Source organism: Nicotiana tomentosiformis, chromosome 11 (genome assembly GCF_000390325.3).
Source record: "Nicotiana tomentosiformis chromosome 11, ASM39032v3, whole genome shotgun sequence".
Lineage (NCBI taxonomy): Eukaryota > Viridiplantae > Streptophyta > Magnoliopsida > Solanales > Solanaceae > Nicotiana > Nicotiana tomentosiformis.
The window spans coordinates 121,595,188-121,617,954 of NC_090822.1; the positions used below are offsets into that span (position 1 = coordinate 121,595,188).

At 35.1% G+C, this 22,767-nt stretch overlaps 3 long non-coding RNA genes across 5 annotated transcripts; 2 read left to right on the plus strand and 1 right to left on the minus strand.

The window, feature by feature from the left end:
* The first annotated feature begins 870 nt into the window (after positions 1-870).
* On the plus strand, positions 871-3,969 carry LOC104101659 (uncharacterized). Of its 2 annotated transcripts, none has more exons than XR_011412073.1 (3): positions 871-2,913; positions 3,017-3,121; positions 3,208-3,297. It is a non-coding gene; the product is annotated as an uncharacterized lncRNA (long non-coding RNA). The 2 variants fall into 2 exon arrangements; XR_011412074.1 differs by having other exon boundaries at positions 2,129-2,723; positions 2,822-2,913; positions 3,017-3,969.
* LOC138900798 (uncharacterized) lies at positions 3,036-21,848 on the minus strand. Of its 2 annotated transcripts, XR_011412076.1 has the most exons (4): positions 21,200-21,845; positions 15,695-18,473; positions 12,253-14,786; positions 3,036-3,314 (listed from the first exon to the last, which is right to left on the minus strand). It is a non-coding gene; the product is annotated as an uncharacterized lncRNA (long non-coding RNA). The 2 variants fall into 2 exon arrangements; XR_011412075.1 differs by having other exon boundaries at positions 15,695-21,848.
* Positions 9,266-10,349, plus strand: LOC138900872 (uncharacterized). Its single transcript, XR_011412186.1, has 4 exons — positions 9,266-9,478; positions 9,542-9,736; positions 9,846-9,896; positions 10,154-10,349. It is a non-coding gene; the product is annotated as an uncharacterized lncRNA (long non-coding RNA).
* Positions 21,849-22,767: the final 919 nt, after the last annotated feature.

The window sequence follows — 22,767 nt, forward strand, 5'->3', positions numbered from 1 at the left end:
TGGGTTTGGTGGCCATCAGTTTCAATTGGGAAGTTCGTTTGCTTAGGGTTACAATTGCTAAAAACTTGTAAGTTTTCTATGAAATTTTTGCTTTCCGTTTAATAACTTTATAGTTTTTACTATCTGTTTGAAAGAAACTGTTGAAAAGATCATTATTGTCCCATTTTGTTGCTTAGTCTGTGTAGCAAATTTCGTGAGGGGGCTAGACTCTAGTACTTATTATAGATTCTAGAGTACAGGCTTTAGTTAGCTTGGCTAATTCTATTTATTCTTCTTTATTTGCTAAGTTTTAAAATATTTTTGTCAATTAGTTTTTTTTGCTAAGTTGTCATCGTGATTCTTTGATCTTCAGTGATTTTTTTTTTTCATCTTAAATTTAGGTTGCTGGTTCTGCAATTTCATCCTCTTCAAGAAGAGACACACATTGGAAAATTTTATTTAAGAGCACAAATTAGAGAAATACACTTTACAAGGTTAGTTAAGTAATACCTGATATGTATCTATCCAACCATATGATTTTTCTGCTAATATTATTTTGAATAATTCAATAGAGTGGAGCTATGTTTTCATGTGTAGATAACTTGATAATTTTTATATGTATAGCTTTTGATAATTTTTAAAGCCTCTACTAGATTACCTGTGGTGAACTTGAAGTTGGGTTTGGCCTAAGATAAGTGTCATGACTAGGTAAGAGATTCTTATTCTCTTTATTTTTTATTATGCTATTAGCCTATTACTATACAAGGATCCATTTAAAAAAATTACTCGTGATTTTTAGGGTATATTTAATACTTAAATAAATCTATATTTTGAAATCTAATATCACCATTGATTTTAGGTTTTCGAATGATCCTTCCAAGGCTTGGATGGATTTACCAAGGTATAACAAAGAGTATATTGATGGTGTTCAATGTTGTTTGAACTTTGCTTATTCTAATTGAGATCCTCAGGGCGAAGAAATTCAATGCCCGTGTGCAAAGTGTTGTAACATCCCTTGGTGTCGAAGGAATGTAGTATATGATCATTTAATGTGCTACGGTTTTGTTAAAGGTTATACAAGATGGATTAATCATGGGGAATGGGAAATTCTAATGGATGTTGATGATGATATGGATGAAGATAATCCGTATGATGACATTGATGGGTTGTTGAATGATCAATTTAGATATGTTGCGCAAGGAGTTTATGAATGCCAAAATGAAGAAGCCAAAATTTTTTATAACTTAGTTGATGAGTCAAGCCAAGAATTATATCTTGGTTGTAAAGGATTGTCTAAATTATCATTCACGATCCGTCTATATTTGTTGAAGTATCTACATGGATGGAGCAATGAGTCCTTTACTTAAGCTCTTAGAGTTATTGAAAGAGGCGATGCCCGAATTGAACTTTCCTTTATCATGCAACAATGCCAAGTCTTTTATAAAGAATCTAGGTCTGGATTATAAGAAAATTGATGCATGTCCCAATGACTGCATGCTATTTTGGAATGATCATAAAAGTGATGAATATTGCCAGGTTTGCGGAGCTTCTCGATATATTGAATATCCTGAAGTAGATAGCGATCTTGAGGCCTTCCAAAAAAGGTCAGCGTGTTGCTGCTAAAACTTTGAGACACTTTCCGTTAATTCCTAAAATCAAACAACTATTTATGTGCTCAAAGACGGAAGATAAATTGAGGTGGCATGACGAGGAACGGTCTAAAGATGGAAAGTTAAGGCATCCTACCGACGGCCAAGCATGGAAAGACTTTGATAGTCTTCATCCAGATTTATCAAATGATTCTCGCAATCTGAGACTTGGCTTGGCAAGTGATGGATTCAATCCATTTCGGACCATGAGCATTTCTCATAGCACATGGCCAATTGTTTTAATGGTTTATAATTTACATCCTTGGATGTGCATGAAACAAGAATATTGCATGCTTTCGTTGCTTATATCTGGGTCGCGATCTCCTGGAAATGATATTGACATTTATTTGCAACCATTAATAGAAATCAAACCTTTCAAATGCGAGCAGCTCTTATGTGGACAATTAGTGACTTTCCTGCATATGCTATGTTATCTGGGTGGAGTACAAAAGAAAAGCTGGCTTGTCCTTGTTGTAATTATGGCACTAATTCTTGCTATCTAAAACATATGTCTTGGTTGTTACATTATTGTATTCTTTTCCTTATGTCTTGGTTGTTAAATTAGGGATATTAAATAAGAAGAAAGTTCGAGGTCAAACAAAATGTAAGATGATTCACGCAAGAAATATTGAGGAAAGACAGGAAGTGACATTTGATAAAGGATAAGCTGTTGGACCAACCGGCAAAAGAGTGTCTGAGTTAAGCAACTTTATAGGAACAATTGCCAGGAATCCCAGATTTATCATCTTGTTGTTCACTAGCTGGCATGTTGTCACTGATGATATTAAACAACGAATGTGGGAATATGTTAACGTCGAACGATCAATTTTCAATTGTGTATCTTATTGTATTTCTTACTAAACGAAGATAACATATATGTTATTTTGCATAGACCAAGTTCATCATTCCAGCATAAGGAAAGAAGGTGATGGATGGTCTTCGCGATGCTTGGAGGCGACACAAGAGAAATATTAAGAAAAATCATCTTGATGGGTATCGTACTATTGAAGATATGCTAAAAAAAAACGTCTCGCTGAGATACCAGAAGTTCAATTCCTCCAATTGATTGACTATTGGAGGGATTCGGATGTTCAAGTGAGATTAAATTGTGCATTTCTACTCTTGAACATATTGTTGCATTATATTTTTTTCCCTTTTTGATTTATTAATTGGTAAACTTCTTTTGGTGCTAGGTCATGTGCAAATTAAATTCTGAAAATAGAAAAAACAAAAGTGGAGGCATCGGATGGGACCTATTAATTTTGCAAGAGTACGCGTGGCATTGGTAATATTTATTCGGCGCTTTGTAAAAATATGGCTTTCATTTCTTTACATACCTTTTTGAATACATTGATGTTTGTTATTTATTTCTCTGATATAATTTGTAGCATGCAAGTAAAGAGAGCAACCAGGAACCATCTAAGTCTGTAATATTTATTGCAACTCGTACAAAGCAGGGGAAGCAAGTTCATGAAGATGCTCAAATTGCAATAGTAAGTGATGTTGCAACTAATATATTATCTAGGACTTAGATTCTTTATATAGTTCTCATAATTATTTTTGGCACTCTGAACTTCAGAACCGTCAAAACTCTGGGGAAACATCGGATGAAGCATTTAGGCAGTGTTTGGAAAGGAGCAGCCTGGTCGAATACGATGCTATGGTAGATTAGTGATAGCAAGTTCTCTGAAAAAATATGAGGAAATCAATAAGCTCCAACAAAAGCATAACAATGAAGTCTCTACTTTGAAAGCAGAAATACAATAAATGAGAGAAGAAATGCAAGAATTGAGGCAAATTCATCATTGCTTTAATCTACTGGTGAAAAACAATCCTGAACTTTTTAGTTCAGATATACAAGGATTTGTCGGATCTAACCAACCTTCTCCAATTGATGCAAGTAGCGCACAGGCTGTAAGGAGCCAAAATCTCCCACATTCTTCTGGATCAACCCATGGTCCAATTGAAAAGGTATTTAGACTCCAACTTGTCTTGCAAACTGTTATAATAGATATTAAGTTCATTAAATCGATCAATTCTTTAATTAACCTCAAGTTTTATGGATCATTCATTGGTTATGAAAATATATGGGGTCTACATATATGTTAAAAAGGGGTTGTTTTCCGACGCCGATGAACTCAACTTTTGGAGCTGCTATTTTTGTGTGAAAAAATAGGGTTGTTTTTGTGTATTAGATGGAGTTTTTCGGCTGGTTTTTGGGGTGTTAAAGGGTTGTTTTTGGGGCTGCTTTTCACTGGTATATTGGGGTCGTTTTGGGGCTGATTTAGAGCTGAAGTTTGGAGGTGCTTCGCTGAATTTTGTGGCCAGTTTTCATGGTTGTTTAGGCTGCGTTTTAGCATGATTTTTGGCTGGAGTTGAGCAGTAATTTTGGTGGTTGTTTGGAGTTGTATTTGCAACTGTTTTATGCTGTTTTTTTGTTGGTGAGAATCAAAGAGGAAGAAGATAAATTTGTCTTCTTTGTGTTGAGCCAAAGCTGCAGCTATTCTATCCTTTAACACTTAAGGTTCCTCCCCCCCCCCCCCCACCCCAAATTATCCTCTCTGTTAGCTCTCTATCTCTTTTATAAAGGAAAATTTGGTTGTGTAGCGACCCGAAAGGTCGTTTTGAGCATTTGCACTTTGCTCGGTAGTTTGCGGGCACAAGTAACTCTGTATGATGTATTAGGACTTGTGTGCAAAATTTGAGTTCATTTCAAGTTGATTTGATATGTTTCAGCGCGGGTTTTTGGAAGTCGAAAGTTCATTAAGTTTGATTTGAGGTGTGTTTTATCGTTTCGATGTTGTTATGCATGATTTGAGGCCTTAAGTAAGTCCACGTTATATTATGGGACTTGTTGGTATGTTTGTACGGGGTCCCGAGGGGCTCGGGTGAGCTTCGGATAGAATTGGGTTGTGTTGCGCTCCTTTTTCTTATATTGAGGGATAGATCTTCCCTGGACATGGATCTTGTCCGAAGCATTTATATATCTGGAGATGGATCTTCTCCATGGGGCCGGATTGGCTTTTCCTCGGTACTGAGTGATTGATGGTCAGTGATGTATATATTCCGGGATGGATCTTTCCTGGGTCATATGGGCCATATACACTACCGAGTGGTTGAGCGTGATGAGTGAAAAGTGTGAGACAATGAGATTGAGTACTCTAAGAGTGTGAGTACATGATTCATCTCTGAGATGCATGTCATTTGCATGCACACATGACATACATGCACAAAGATGCATTTTTCCTCATGCTATATGGTATCACGTCATTCATGACTTATTATACATTGATATGTGGTCATATAGAGGGATTTTATACTTGTTATCTGGAGAGAAAATGAAATATTTTATTTATTATAAAAAGGCTATTTGGAAAAAAGATTACAGTTTTCAAAATTGCTCTTACTTTTGGCATTTTTGGTAAAAGATTTGGATTATCTCACTGAGATACTTGAAAGCATGACCATTTTCTAGAACTGTAAACGAGTTGAACACTACTTCAGAGATACCTTTTATTACTTGTATTATGATGTTATGAACTGTTGTAGAATACCGGTATTGGACCCAACCTTCTGATAGCTCGTCACTGCTTTCAACCTAATGTTAGATTTGTTACTTACTTAGTACATGGGGTCGGCTGTACTGATACTACACTTCTGCACATTGCGTGCAGATATTGGCTGTTGTTGTTGCTGTGCTCGATGGTTGTCGGATTTGAAGATGTACCTGTGTTCCTGTTGTAGCTACCTCTTGTTCATGGTAGCCTTAGATTTATAAAAACTTTGTTTGTGTACTTTTCAAACAGAAGATGTTTTTACTTCATATCAGCTTTGTAAATTCTATTCTTAGAAGCTCATGATTTTTACTACTAGACCTTGGAAAAAGTATAAGATTCAGAAAATTTCTTTTGTTAATTATCTTGTTAATATTATTGGAATTGGATAATTATTAGTTGGCTTACCTAGCGGGTTGGATTAGGTGCCATCACGACTAGTGGATTTTGGATCGCGACAGGTGGTTACCTGATAATGTGCAAAGGAGTAGGTCTCGGGGGTGACATGAGATTGAGGTGAGAAAATATATTAGGGTGTATGTTAGTGACGTGAGGGAGTGGGAGTCATGGGGTGAGTGTTTAGGTGAGTGAAATGGGACTACTATATTTTGTTTATTGTACTCATTAGTCAATTTTTATTTATATATGACTGAAAAATATGTAAAACATGGTGCTACTATATGCTCTTCTAGTCTTTGTTCTTCTAGACAAACGATTAAAGTTTAGTTTCTATCTAATTATTAATTTCTTTTTATGTGTAGGAGAAAGCGGGTGATGCAATTGGAAATGGTGTCAGAAAGTCAATTTGATCTTAATGTGAATGCTAATAATTTTTGGATAATTAAGATGTCTAATATTCATGATACTATATGAATATACTCACTTTTGAAAAGTTTATTGTTAATGGGCATTTTGACACATTATTTTATTAGTCTGTGTATTCATTTGAATTATATTGTTTTTGGTATTTATTAGCTAATTTAGTTCTTTACATCATCAAAATATATGATAATAATGCATATGCTTGAAATCATTGTAATTACATGCAATATGTAAAATGTAATTTTTTTAAAAAAATAAAAAATAAATTGTATAGCCTAGCCAAAATTGCCACGCTTTAAATTTGTGGCTATATGTCTGTACGTCTACCATGTATATATGCAAGGACCACGTTTTCTAGGGGTTCCTTTAGAAGCCACGGTTAACAAGTGTGGCCTATAAGGTAACAAGGGCCACGCTTTTTGTGTGTAGCTGTAGGGTATAAAAACGTTGCCATATGGGGTGTAACAAGCGTTGTCTTTGCTAACTAATAGGCCACGCTTTTAAGCGTGGCTTGTAAGGCAACATTTGAAAAGAGTTCCCTTAGGTCAAAGGTTACGATTCTTTTGACCACCCCAGAAAAGCGTTGCCTAAAGTCGAAAAGTGTGGCCTTTGACCAAAGGTCACACCTTTTGCTAGTTTAGGCCACACTTTTCCAGGGTAGTCAAAGGCCTAAAATGTTGTAGTGACGCCAACTTCATCTTCTCCGCTTTGCATTTTTAAAAATCAAACTACTTAAGATTCCGACAAAACTACCCAAATATTTCTGGTTTTATGGTGACGAATTCGAGTTCCAGGTGTGTGTCGGAGAAAGAGAGTAGAAGAAATTGTCGAAGAATGTGATTTTTCAATATAGGAAGCGAAAAATCCATCTCCTTAAGCCAAGTGTCATCATCTCACTATGCCACTTGATAATTTAAGACATTGCTCCAACTAATTAGGAACTAAAAGTTTATTTGGGAGAAAAATGGCCTACAAAAATCGGTAGAAATTTCACAATTGAAACCCACTATCTATCTATACTATATTAAATGCACGAAGACCATTAGCAAAATATCGTTCGCCGTTTTTTACCCTTTAAAAATATATTTTACACCAGACAAAATAGTCATTTTATTATTTTCTTAATATTTAGGACGTTAAAGTCAACTAAAAAATCTTGCCTAAAATCAGGGATTGTTTTTTTTTTTTTTTGGTAAAAAAGTCAGGAAAACTTTGCATTCAAGTTATTCAATTATTATTTGTTCCTTCGGTGGACATCTAACAATATTAGAATTCAACTATAAATTTTGTTCGTCCTTGAGAAGGAACAACAATCAAGGAGGAACTTCTTTCTTTCTTTCTTATTTTTGATATTTTGAATTTTTTTCTTTGAAGATACTTCTTATTTTTTAGTTTAGTCTTAGTAAAAATATTTAAGTTTCGTTTATTATGTTATGAAAGTATGATATAAAGTTTTGGACGCTTTCAATTCCAGCTATGATAGTTTGGGTATGAAAAGTTTAGTATGTTATCAACTAATATTTAAGTTGTTATTAATATTATTATTTTGCATTTATTCCAATGGCAACTTCTCATTTCTTTTATATATTAAGTTATTTGTTGTAAAAAAGTTAAATTAATATTGGTCATCTTGGACTTTATATTGTCACTTATCAAGTTTTTAGAGATAGCTAAATGAGATTAATATTCATTATTTTTAAGACTTATACCTTTTTTATTTATAACTTACACACATTATTTGATAATATCAGTGTTTTTTAAAACTATATATTCATTGTATGAATACACGTGCATCGCACGTACCCTAAAGACTAGTATTATTTAAAAACCTTTTAGCTTCTACTTGCCCTAAATTATCTCTGCAAAATAATAGAGTGTCCTCAACTATCTAAACTACGATTGAAACTCACTATTGAAACCCACTACTCGGTAACAACTGCTCAAACTGCAAACTTATATTTCATGCCAGTAACTTACATGGTACTTAAATTATAATCTTCCTACTGCTATCAAGAATTCAAGAAAAGGTACGGCTTATGCAAAGAATGGCTACTCACAGTGATTTCATCAAGGATATAACAATTTAAAAAATGCAATGGAAGTTGAAAGTTCGGGTTGTCCGTGTGTGAGAAGTACCAGATCGTTATAATTCAGACACTACATTCTCGATTGAATTGGTTCTACAAGATGAAAAGGTCTTCAAAATATGTTATTTTCTTACTAATTTTTTCTGCTCTCTCTTTCTTAAGTTGCAAATTTCAATTTGTTGCTTTGTGTGTTTTGAGTTATTAATTCGTTCAAGTCTACTGGATAAAGTTGCATATGTATGTATGGAGAATATGGAGATACAAATAGAACGTAAGGAGTGTAAAATTACTTATCCTACTAGCTTAAGTTTGACCCTATTCTATTGCCCACAAGAAAATTGGTCTTTTGAAACCGATGTGGCCCTGCCAAAGGAGTGTAAGTACAATATGTTATTTGTGAATTTGAAGAATTACTGAAAGATTAATAATTAATGCAAAAAAAGATTACATGGTTAACGTCATACACAAGAACAATTAGATATACACACAGGGGACTTCCTTGAGAGAGATAATTATATAAAGGTCAAGTATGGAATCAGGTTTCTGTCCAGCTCAGTCTTTGCATTGAAGTTTAGTTCTGGCCCAAACCACTACTCTTACATAGATAGTCGGCTTCTTTGGCCTAGGCAAGCTATTACAGACATTTTCTTAAGATTTCTCCGGAATGGTCTACCATAAGTCTTGGCATATCTATCACTAACGATAATAGATTATGTTTAAAGCTACTTAGACAAAATCACAAGGCATGAATAACAGCATATATTGTGAATTTCTACAGCAAGTTGTTTTATACATAGTTTGTAAATTGAAGAAAAAACTTTCTAATACAGTAATATAAATTATATATGTAACATGTGTTTTACCACGAATCATGCTTCATATGTTCACATCTCGGATGGCATTTTGGTTACTAATGGATGACAACCGTGATATTTCTAATATAAAGTATGCTTAATTTATATCATTCATGATTTGCACATATATGCTCTCTCTCAACTTCACTATCTAATGGTTTATCATTTTATTCAACAGGAGGTCCCTGTTGGATTGTAGCAAGTATTGAAAATTTAGAACTTGAAAAAGGGTGGTCATATGTAAGCTGTAAGAAGTGTCAAAAGAAGGTGGATAAAGTGGAAAAAATTCATCTTTGTCCAAACCCAAAATGTAAAAAAGAAGATTACTCAGCGGTGAATAGGTAATAACAGAAGCTCTATTTCCTTAATCCATCAAAATGTACATTTATATCTCAAATCAAACGTGCTTTAGGTACAAGTTTCAGGTTAGGGTACTGAATACTACTGGATCTGTTTCCATGTTGCTCTGGGACCGCGAAACCATGTTTCTCATAGGCCAGTCCGCAAATGAATTGAAGGAAGGATTACTTGAGGTATATCAAGTAATTAAATTCATATTGTTATTTGCAAAATTCTAACGCAAAATTTCATTCTAGAATACTGGCGTTGTTGATAAGTATTCCTATCGAGTAGAGTTGAACAATATTCTTCAAAGAAAATTTATGCTTAAGGTTATTGTCAAGAGCTCGAACATTCAGTAGCAAGATGAAGTTTACAGTGTTGTCAAGCTTACAGACGAGGAGCAACTGATAAAGAAATATGATCATGCTCCACATTCAGATGCCTTCACTGTATGTGATCTTCGCTCACAAACTTCATAACATATTTAAATTGCGAATTTCTATTAAATTGCATATTTTAGTATAATTTCAAACTCATTTATTTATTAATGTTTGGTAGGACCCTGACTTCAATACTAATCAAGGCTTAGATGGAGAGAAGGAATGCAAGGTAAATACATTGATGACTTTTTTTTTGGCCTTTAACATTAAAGATACTTATATATCTGGGAGTGTTTTTTATAACTTTAAAAGTTTTGAATGTTAATTTTTTTTATTCTATAGGACGCTACGAACTCCCTATCAACATTTTTTTTTAGGTTATTGATTCTTTTAATTAAAGTATTTGCAGGTTTTAAATAAATAAAGCTACATGAACTATAAGTTCACTACTAATTTTCACAATTTTTTTGTACTTTTTATATGCAGGAGTCCACTGAAGATAACGAGTTAATCGATATTGCAAATACACCTGCCAAGATTGGTATAACTAATGCCGAAATAATGGTTGAAGAAGATCCGAATGCACAATTGTCAGGAAATAAAATCAAGAGAGTATTTAAGAAGAAGAAAACAGCATAATGCGTTTGCAAATGTAACGCCTGGGCCCTCACGGGTTTAAAACGCGTCGCTAAGGTTTAAGACTTGTTAACTTATATAACCAACATCCCTCTTGTATTTTGCCGATGTAGGACTCTGTCTAAAGTCTGGGATGTTACATGCACCCCCTCTTATGGACTCAGCGTCCTCGCTGAGGTTTGCCCTGCCTAACCGGGATTTGCCTAAACTCAGTTGAACTCAGACCCACCACCGGCAAGGCTGACACAAGAGAGGTTCTGATACCATATGTAACAGCCCAACTCACTAGTGATATTGTCCGCTTTGGGCCTAGGCCTTCACGGCTTTAAAACGTGTCACTAGGGTCTAAGACTTGTTTACTTATATACCCAGCATCCCTCTTGTGTTTTGCCGACGTGGGACTCTGTCTTAAGTTTGGGATGTTACACTTAGAGAAACCAAGAACTATCTGATTAGTTACTTTAGTAGTCTTATTAGTTATGAACAGTATCATTTCAAGTTTTTTTCTGCAATTTAACTTTTCCGTTTTACTTAGTTTGCAAATTTCAATACTTATGGACAAGATATTTGAAGCTTTTCATGGTTCTTTCTGTTATTACAGTTTTCCTATTCATATAGATAAGACAATCCATTTGTAGCAATGGTAAGTCATTTACAGCATAAGGCGTTTGCACCATGATAGCTTGAAAAAGTATTAGTCTTTTTTTTGCACCAAATTTATAGCAATGGTAAGTCATTCATAATGTAAGAAACGAAAATGGTGCTTTGAAGAATGTATCATTATATGGCAAAGCCTTGAATGGAAACAATCAGTTGTCACACCTCCTTTTCCCTGGGATAGGGGATAAGGGAGTTTTTTCAAATTAAGTGACATTAATCGAAATGAAATTATTTATTTATTTCAGAGTCGCCACTTGGAATAATTTATGGTGTCCCAAGTCACCGGTTTATTTTAAAATCCCAAATCGAGAAAATTTGACTCTATTTATGGTCCGCGAATACAGAAGACCGGGTAAGAAATTCTATTAACCCGGGAGAAGGTGTGAGGCACTCCCGAGTTCCGTGGTTTTAGCACGGTCGCTCAACTATTAATAATTGGCCTAATTATCTGATTTATTACATGTTTGAACCTATTGTATATTTTATTCCTTTTAACCGCTTTTAATATTTATGGAAATTATTTAAATAAGTCGCAATGTCGCGCACTTATTATTTTTGTACACATTGTGAATCGCGTCACGTGAAACGCACCAGCGACTCACAACATGTTTATTTTAATTAATATTTGAAGTTATGGTCGAGTCACGTGAAACGCACACTCGAATTGGGATTATGTATCGTGACCATGCCACGGGAACCGTACCCATGACCACGATGATTCATTATTAATCGCACCTAAAGCAAACTTCGATGTTCATGAATTGTTCTCCCTAAAAAAAACTTTGAAATTATTGAGGCCACAAATTATGAAAGTTATTGCAGAGAAATGATGTGACTTAATTGTTAAGCTAATGGGCCAAGATACAGAGGTGATTGTCATTTATTGAATTGGCTTGACAAATAATGCATTTGGCCCATATTTCACGGCAAATAGATCAATCCAACTTGATTCCAACTAAAATTCAGGAAGCCCAATTAATAATCATCTTCTCAAATCACAAACTAAAGAAGTCTTAAAATGAAACCAATACGAGCACACAAACATATGGATAGAAATTCATGAACAAAACAGAAATTGAAAAAAAATGATTAAGGAATCTGAATTAAAGAAAAGGTGGAATGAATCTTTCTATCTCAATAACTATTTTTTGCATACTGCTTATCAAACACCTTTAATCAAACGAAACATACACAGCTCAGTACCAATCTATGTGGATTCTAAACCATTCTTTCACAGATAAGCTAAACAACAACAATAATTTCATACCAAAATATATCTGAGAACATACCTCGCCGCACAAGGTTCGAGTTTTTTAGAAAAGAAGAAAGCCAAATAAAGCTGGAATCAATGGGTTTGAAGCTCAACAAGCAATCTCAACAGCAGCAAAATTTCTCAGCAAACCCAGAAATCGACGCCAAAACCGGAAGAAGTTGAAACGGTCCTTTAAATTCTAGGTTTCTCCTTTTGTTTGAAGCCCTTTGGATTTTTTTTGGTTTCAGATCTGAAATCTCGAACTAAACCAAGCACCTCTACTGCACCTCGATCGGAACTCCGAGCGAATTCAGAATAGAACCCGAGTCAACTAATTCGCACCAAAAGTTAATCACTAACCAGGGATCCAAACTTGGTTGATTATGATTCAGAAGGGTGGGACTACGGCGATGATAGATGTGTAGAGTCGTGAACCGAGAAGATGCAAAAATAGAAGCCTTGTTCTTTCTCGCCGTCACTCTCTTCTCTTTTCTGTTTCCAAAATCCCCCTCTTTAATCTAATTCTGTCCACTCCCTCTATTTCGTTCTCTTCTTTTGTTAGATGGGGCGACTGGTTTTTTCAAAAATGGGGGAGGGATCCATTCTCTATGTGTGGTGTTGAGAATCAAAGGGGAGGGTGAAATTAGGGTCTATTTTAGAGATGAAGAGGGAATATTTGGCTGGCGGGTAGTGGGCTGGGGTGAGTGGAAAGAAAATGGCCACTAGAAGCACCTAGCCCAAAGCTGTAATGAAACCCCATAACCTTCTCTTTTCTTTCTTTGTATTTTTCAAGACTAATCGATTTATTTAACACTCCTAATTCCAACTAATTTGTAAAATTAATCTAATGACCTATTTTTCTACAATTAACTAATTTATTTAGCTAACAAATGCATGTAGAGTTACTAATATTTTTTTTGGTACTTTAGTGTTTTACAAATGCAATTAATTATGCAATTAAAATCTAAAAATATAAAAATTAAAAATATTTTTGTATTTTCTTTAGGATTTAAAATGCAACTTAAAAATGCATCAAACATGAATACGTACAAAGCAAACTAACTAAAAATATAGAAAAATAATTTAAAGCTATTTTTTTTATTTTTTAGGAGTAATTTTATATTAGGGCAAAGGTTAGGTGCTCACAGCTGCCCCTCTTTGTTCGGAAATATGAAAAGTTTTCGGGCAAAGATAAAGTGAGCAATTACGTGCAATATACTCCATGGGAAGCGTTTTTTGAAAAGTTTGACCGAACCTTGCTTCGGAGGTTGTCTACATATCCTTGGCTATAAAGGAATCAGGTCAGTGTAGTTCTGGAAGTTTAGGTAGCTGGGACTACCGAGAAAGTGTGATTTCACTGTTGTTGCTGCTATTTACTGCTTGCTGAGCACCTTATTACACCAAAGTCAAAATAAAAAAGAAACTAGCTAAGCCTATCAGCTACAAGTTACAAGATTCCTATCTATGAGTCTTCTGAAGCTTGATCTTGAGTCTTGAAGGGTTCTTCATGCGGACTTTTGATTTGAACCTTGATGCTTGCTAGCTGCAGGTGCTAGTTCTTTCTTCTTCAGCTTTTCGGATCAAGACGGGACAAGCAAAGCTTGTGACTTCAACCATGTCTTGAGCAGTTCACATCTTTCATCGGCTTCTGTATTTTGGATTCACTTCTCTTCTTTTTTTTCTTTTATTCTGGATTGAGACTTCTTCCTTTGGTCATCTCAGACTGCCAGCTCGCATTCTTGAGGCGGGCTTCTGCTACTTCTAACTTGAATTGAATTCTGAAATGACTTCCCTCGTTCTTCAGGTGGGCGCTTGATGCTGACTTAAAACCTGAAATGAATTCCCTCATTCTCCAGGTGGGCGCCCAATGACTTACACTTGAAATGAATTCCCCCATTCTCCAGGTGGGCACCTAATGCTTACTTAAAACTTAAAATAAATTTCCTCATTCTCCAGGTGGGCGCCTGCTGACTTAAAAACTTGAAATGAATTCCCTCGTTTTCCAGGTGGGTGCTTGATGCTGACTTAAAACCTGAAATGAATTCCCTCGTTCTCCAGGTGGGCGTCTGATGACTTAAAACTTGAAATAAATTCCCTCGTTTTCCAGGTGGGTGCCTGATGTTGACTTAACACTTGAAATGAATTCTCTCGTTCTCCAGGTGGGCGCCTGATGACTTAAAACTTGAAATAAATTCCCTCGTTCTCCAGGTAGGCGCCTGATGACTTAAAACTTGAAATAAATTCCCTCATTCTCTAGGTGGGTGCCTGATGACTTAAAAATTAAAATAAATTCCCTCATTCTCCAGGTGGGCGCTGCTACTGACTTAATACTTGCAATAAATTCCCTCATTCTCCAGGTGGGCACCTGCTGCCTGACTTGAATCTTAAAATGAATTCCCTCATTCTCTAGGTGAGCGCCTGATGCTGACTTAAAATTTTAAATAAATTTCTTCATTCTCCAGGTGGGCGCCTGCTGACTTAAAAACTTGAACTGAATCCCCTCGTTTTCCAGGTGGGTGCCTGATGTTGACTTACACTTGAAATGAATTCTCTCATTCTCTAGGTGGGCGCCTGCTTTCAAGAAAACTAAAGATTGATAACTTAAGAAAACTAAAAATTGACCAGACTTCCTTTTTTTTTTAAACTTATTATCCTAGGAGAAAATTCATCAAACTAGGTTTTAATCTTAGGAGAAAGTTCATCAGACTAAATCTTCTATCTTAGGAGAAAGATTCATCAGACTATGATTTTGATCCTAAGAGAAAATTCATCAGATTAGGTCCTCTTTTTTTTGTTATCTTAGGAGAAAGATTCATCAGACTAAGATTTTGATCCTAGGAGAAAATTCATCAGATTAGGTCTCTTTTTTTTTTGGTATCTTAGGAGAAAGATTCATCAGACTAAGATTTCTATCCTAGGAGAAAATTCATCAAACTAGGTCTTTTTTTCTTTTTTCCTTTTTTTGGTATCTTAGGAGAAAGATTCATCAAACTAAGACTTCGATCCTACGAGAAAGTTCATCAGATTAGGTCTTTTTTTTGTTATCTTAGGAGAAAGATTTATCAGACTAAGATTTCTATCCTAGGAGAAAATTTATCAGACTAGGTTTTCTATCTTAGGAGAAAGATTCATCAGACTAAGATTTTGATCCTAAGAGAAAATTCATCAGACTAGGTCATTTTTTTGTTATCTTAGGAGAAAGATTCACCAGACTAAGATTTTTATCCTAGGAGAACATTCATCAGACTAGGTTTTCTATCTTAAGAGAATGATTCATCAGACTAAGACTTCGATCCTAGGAGAAAGTTCATCAAACTAGGTCTTCTATCTTAGGAAAAAAATTCATCAGACTAAGATTTTTATTGGGAGAAAATCCATCAGACTAGAACTTTTTATCCTAGGAGGAAAACTGTGAAGAGCAATGGCAATATTTATGCACACTAGCAAGACAGATAAAGGCAAAGATTGGAGAAACTTACCTTTGTCGGCTCTTCTCTTCGTTTTTCTTTTTCTTTCTTTTCTTCTCTTTTTTTTTTTTTTTTTCTGAAACCCAAGTTCCTTGCACTACTTTTTTCCTATTTCAAACAAAGAAAATTTTGTCAGTTTTAAAAGTGGTGGTCGGTTTGCGGCCTTGAGTCTTGGGCAGCTTGGCTTTTGCTCAATCAGCTTGAGTCAGTTTCAAGAGACTTTTTGTTTTACATCAACCCTGATCGTTTATCACCCAGTACTATTTGTATTTGTGGCTCAATCAGCCTTATCCCAACAGGAGATCTTTGCTTAGGTGACCTTTTCTATGTCTTGAATGTCTTTCTGCTTTTTAAACAATTTGTCTGTCGGAGAGAATCACCAATTATCTTTGCTTGCGCCCAGTAGGTTGACAAGAGTTTTTGGGGGGCAAACATTTTCACGAACCCTCAAGGCACGTTGACAGTAATGACTAAGTGTGCTGGCCAAATTTACTTTGTACAAATGAAAAGCTGGTAGCAGATTTTGAAATCTTTTGTTGCTTGTTTTGACAAAGACTGACTCAGAGTGAAGGACACAATGATGCAAAGAAACAAGTATTAACAAGAAATGCCCCTGTCGGAAGGACAGAAGGAAGAGCTTTTTTTTCTTTTTTTTCTTTTTATTTTGCGGTAACTAGCCTTAATGATCATGACATGCATTTTGGACTTAACAGTCTGATCTATCAAACTGACCAAATCTTCCCTTTTACCATTCTTATGACTTTGAAGTCGGGCTTGTTCTTTCCAATCCTTTGCATCAGCTTCACGACTCACTTTCGACAAGTAGTGTCCCAAGGTTTTCACCAACAAGCCTCTCTTATTTATTTATCTCTGCTTACTGTCACGTTACAGTGCCCGTGAGGGTTTTCACTAGTAAGACTCTCAGTATTTTTCTTCTTTATTTTTCTTTTTATTTTGCTTTCTAGTGTGAGCAAATTGACAGTGTTCTATGCGTGTGACAATTGTTACTCATTGCATGCGTCTCTTGGCATTCTTGAAGGCATATCGGGAGGTCTTTATTTGGAAGGTTTTTGGATAGGGTTGGAAAGAAGGGTCGGCGTGGAGGCTCTAAGTAGACTCAATATGATGGGTTGTACACTTTACAACTCTTGAAATCGACTCTTTCAAAAGTGAAATAAAAAATTTTCCCCAGTTTCTGATACTGGGGATTTTTGTATTATTTTTCTTTCTTTTTTTCTTCTCATTCTTTTTTTTTCCTCTTTTTTTTTGAATTCTTATTTGGTTGGACCGAACCGTGTAAGGCTGCCTGCGTATCTCTTTTTTAAAGGAATCAGGTCTAACGTAGTTCAAACATCTGACCTAACTATTATTTTTTCATCTTTCTTTCTGCTCTCTTTTTTTCTTTTTTCCTTTTTTTTTCTTTTTTTTTTCAAAACAAGTTGCCCAACTTCTAATTTCTGGGACATGGACCTTTGACTATTCTATTTTTTTTTGTTTCACTTGTACTTTCTAAGAGTTGCCCCAGTTTGTACTCTTGGGACGTAAACTTTTCTTTTCATTTTTTCTTTATATTCTTTTTTTTTATTTCTTTATTTTTTTACTTTTGACTCTAAACTTGATTGCAAAAGAGGAGGTGATCAAAGAAAATAACATAGGCTCACAAGGGGTAACAAAGGGTATAAAGTGTTTGGGTAGCAGAAAAAGGGCCTCATAGCCTTGAGAATGCCAATCATGGTATCCTTTCATGATCACAGCATTGATGGACATGTTGTTTTCTGGGTCTTTTTCAGTGTAAAATTGTATGAGCAATATTTTCCTCGCAGTGAATTACCCTTTCAATTTGGGTGAGTTTTTCTTGGATTTTGTCTTGATGTAGAAGATGCATTTTGCCACTAACTGATCCATTTCAAGTTGTCTGGAATACACCTTTTGAAAAACACTTTTTATCTCTTGGTGCTAAACAGACTACGACCCGTCCGATCATCCTTAAGCCCGATTTTCTCAAATGATTCAAAAGGTAGAGATCCTTAACTTCCATGAGCATGACTGCTTTGGTTCCATGTAAACTTGGCTCATGTTATATTCTAAATGTTTCGTGCCTTTATTCATCTTCAAAAGTGTCTCTTTCTAACTTATCCAATTCAAGACTAAATCAGTTTTCTAAGATCTGGCCAAAAATTTCGCATGCATGTCATGTCACTAGAACTAGCATGAAAAGAATTACGCACAAAATGGACACAAAATGACTGACTATTTTTTATTGAATAAAGGATTGCACGGTCTGGTAACATAAAAAGAAGAAGAAAAGACGACAAAATAAGCTACCATGACTAAAAGAGGGGTGACTTTCCAGTTACTAAGCAACATCTTAGCCACAAATTGGCGCATCAGCACTACTACGGCATTCAACCCTTTTATTCCTTTTGAATCAGCACTCAAATTTTGACTTTTTGATCAAAACATTCCCAATATTGACTATCGAATTTCAGTACAGACGACATAGAAAATTTCACAGTAACTTTTTTTTCAAAGGACTTGGAAGAATTCTCATGTCTCCCCATCATCAAATCATCCCAAGCAGGCTATGTCCTATTGCTCAAATCTAATAAAGTCAACCCCATATTTGTCTCTATTTTTTTTTATTTTTTACCGCCAACTTGCCTATTTGCCTTTTCGTGACCTTGGATCAACAACAGTGGTGCTTATTCCATTGGTTGAGAAGAAGCTTTTATTTCCGAAGTATCTTGGATTATTTTTGTAACTCGCCATTGTAAACAAACAAGCCGACCACCTTAAACCAGATTTTATTTCAAAACAACAAGCATGTTAGAATGAACACACTCTTTTTTTTCTTTTCTTTTTTTTCTCTTTTTTTGTTTCTTTCCTTTCTCTTTTTTTTTTTTTTTGTTTCTTTCCTTTCTCTTTTTTTTCTTTTTTTGTTTTTCATTCGATCGAACCTGATGTGGGTTGCCTATGTATCATGTGGGAACATGAATCAGATCTTGCGTAGTTCGGGAGGATTATGAATAGGTAAATAAGCTAACACATTTTTTTTACTTTTTAAAACACTCAGACAATGAAAGCATTTAGAAACAGAATATGTACTTTTTTGCAATTTGTTTTTGTTAAATTTTCGAAAGAAATGCTTTTAAAGAGGAAATAAAATATTTTCGAATTTTTGATTTTTTTTTTTTGAAATTTTTGAAGAAAAAAAAGACTTCTAAAGAAGAAAGAAAATATTTTCTTTTGATTTTTTGTTTTTTTGAATTTTGGAAAAAAGACTTCTAAAAAAAGGTAGAAAATATTTTTTTGGATTTTGATTTCATTTGTTTTCTTTTTCTAATGAAAGACTCCTACAAATAAAATATTTTTTGGTTTAAAAATTTTCTTATTTTTTATTTGTTTAGGATTTTCTAAAAAAAAAAAAAGGCTCCTAAAGAAGGAATTAAAGGAAAATATTTTTGGATTTTAAAAAAATGGGGGCCGGAACCGATTAGGTTTGCCTATGTATCTCACACCCAGCGAGAATCAGACCCGCGTAGTTCTGCCAGTTTTGACGGAACAGGGGAAACATGAATTTTGAAAATATTGGATTATTTTCTCTCTTTTGTTTTTCAAAATTTCGGCAGAGCTTCAGAATTATTCAAATACCTACCTCACTCTTGATTTTTTTCTTTTCCATTTTCTTTTTCCTCTTTTTTTTTTATTTTCTTTCCATATTCTAGCAGCCAATCAACATGCAAGCCGAAGCAAGAAAATACGCAAGTAGCGCGTAAGATGCATCAGGATGGTCTTTTTAATTTGGGTACACATGTCCTAGACGGACCCAATCCTTGTGTTGAGTCCCCAAAGTCAAATGCACGTGATGCAAGTAAACGTACCTACTAGGGATTCGGCATGAGGTTATGTCATTCTAAGTTTAAAACCTATGTGTATTGTTCAAGACATGGCATACCCAAGCGGATAACTCGAGCTGGGGGGAGGGGGGGAAGGGCAGCGTACCGAGAATACAGAAGCTTCACCGGCTTTGCAACTTGTCCGAACCTCGTTCTAAAATTAGGATATGACTCTAACAGAAATGAAGCCACGCGAAACGTACGCTTCCCAGAAAATTTAGAAGACTCAGAGAGAAGACATGTTTCGTAGCAGTTTATATACAGTTCACACAATATCAAAGCGGTAAAAAAGCGGTATTTAGCACATTAGACTCAAATACGTAAAATTCAGACAATCATGAAAGTCAATCATAACAGCTATTCTAAGCTCGAATTCGGACCACTGAATCAGAGATTCTGGGTTCTTTTTCCCAGCAAAGTCGCCAGAGCTGTCACACTTCCTTTTTCACGGGGGATAGGGGATAAGAGAGTTTTTCCAAATTAAGTGACATTAATCGAAATGGAATTATTTATTTATTTCAGAGGCCCCACTTAGAATAATTTATGGTGTCCCAAGTCAACGGTTTATTTTAAAATCCCAAATCGAGAAAATTTGACTCTATTTATGATCCGCGAGTACAAAAGACCGGGTAAGGAATTTTATTAACCCGGGAGAAGGTGTGAGGCACTCCCGAGTTTCGTGGTTTTAGCACGGTCACTCAGCTATTAATAATTAGCCTAATTATCTGATTTATTACATGTTTGAACCTATTGTGCATTTTATTCCTTTTAACCGCTTTTAATATTTATGAAAATTATTTAAATAAGTCGCGATGTCGCGCACTTATTATTTTTGTACACATTGTGAATCGCGTCACGTGAAACGCACTCGCGACTCACAACATGTTTATTTTAATTAATATTTGAAGTTATGGTCGAGTCACATGAAACGCACACTCGAATTGGGATTATGTATCGCGACCATGCCACAGAAACCGTACCCATGACCACGATGATTTATTATTAATCGCGTCTAAAGCAAACTACGATGTTCATGAATTGTTCTCCCTAAAAAAAACTTTGAAATTATTGAGGCCACAAATTATGAAAATTATTGCGGAGAAATGATGTGACTTAATTGTTAAGCTAATGGGCCAAGATACATAGGTGATTGTCATTTATTGAATTGGCTTGACAAATAACGCATTTGGCCCATATTTCGCGGCAAATAGATCAATCCAACTTGATTCCAACTAAAATTCAGGCAGCCCAATTAATAATCATCTTGCAACTTTCGGCAAACAATTCATCAATTACTACAAAGATATTCTCAAATCACAAACTAAAGAAGTCTTAAAACGAAACCAATACGAGCACCCAAACATATGGATAGAAATTCATGAACAAAACATAAATAAAAAAAATGATTAAGGAATCTGAATTAAAGAAAAGGTGGAATGAATCTTTCTATCTCAGTAACTATTTTTTGCATACCGCTTATCAAACACCTTTAATCAAACGAAACATACACAGCTCAGTACCAACCTATGTGGATTCTAAACCATTCTTTCACAGATAAGCTAAACAACAACAATAATTTCATACCAAAATATATCTGAGAACAATTTTATGAAGAACATACCTCGCAGCACAAGGTTCGAGTTTTTAGAAAAGAAGAAAGCCAAATAAAGCTGGAATCAACGGGTTTGAAGCTCAACAAGCAATCTCAACAGCAGCAAAATTCCTCAGCAAACCCAGAAATCGACGCCAAAACCGGAAGAAGTTGAAACGGTCCTTTAAATTCTAGGTTTCTCCTTTTGTTTGAAGCCCTTTGGATTTTTTTTGGTTTCAGATCTGAATTCTCGAACTAAACCAAGCACCTCTACTGCACCTCGATCGGAACTCAGAGCGGATTCAAAATAGAACCCGAGTCAACTAATTCGCACCAAAAATTAATCACTAACCAGGGATCCAAACTTGGTTGATTATGATTCAGAAGGGTGGGACTACGGCGATGATAGATGTGTAGAGTCGTGAACCGAGAAGATGCGAAAATAGAAGCCTTGTTCTTTCTCGCCGTCACTCTCTTCTCTTCTCTGTTTCCAAAACCCCCCTCTTTAATCTAATTCTGTCCACTCCCTCTATTTCGTTCTCTTCTTTTGTTAGATGGGGCGACTGGTTTTTCCAAAAATGGGGGAGGGATCCGTTCTCTATGTGTGGTGTTGAGAATCAAAGGGGAGGGTGAAATTAGGGTCTATTTTAGAGATGAAGAGGGAATATTAGGCTGGCGGGTAGTGGGCTGGGGTGAATGAAAAGAAAATGGCCACTAGAAGCACCTGGCCCAAAGCTGTAATGAAACCCCATAGCCTTCTCTTTTCTTTCTTTGTATTTTTCAAGACTAATAAATTTATTTAACACTCCTAATTCTAACTAATTTGTAAAATTAACCTATTGACCTATTTTTCTACAATTAACTAATTTATTTAGCTAACAAATGCATGTAGAGTTACAAATATTTTTTTTGGTATTTTAGTGTTTTACAAATACAATTAATTATGCAATTAAAATCTAAAGATGTAAAAATTAAAAATATTTTTGTATTTTATTTAGGATTTAAAATGCAACTTAAAAATGCATCAAACATGAATACGTACAGAGCAAACTAAGTAAAAATATAGAAAAATAATTTAAAGCTATTTTTTGGATTTTTTAGGAGTAATTTGATATTAGGGCAAAAATTAAGTGCTCACAGTTGTTGATCATGATCAATCAGTGAACGAGAATATCCTTGACACAAGTATTAAATACTTCAGGGACTACATAAATTATAATATGTTTACTTATTTATTTCAGCTCTTACAGTTTTAAGTATTTGATTCCTTCCATACTTTCTCTGTTGGTTGGATACCTAGGTGAACCAATCGACTTATTTGGCTATTTGTGATATAGTTTTTCAGTAAATTATGCACATTCAATCATTATATGTTGTTTCTTTACCGTTTAACAAAAGAAATGGAATTGTTGTGTTAAAATTAAACTGATGAAAGAAGCGTTGGCCTATTATTTTTGAATAGGTCTCTCAGTAAAAGCGAATGCGCAGGTGCGAAATTGCCTGGGCAGTGTATAAATCGAAGAGTCCGAGAGTTTTCTCATTTTTAGACATTTCAAGCTCGGGAATTGACGATATTTCGAGGGATTTTCAGAGAGAGC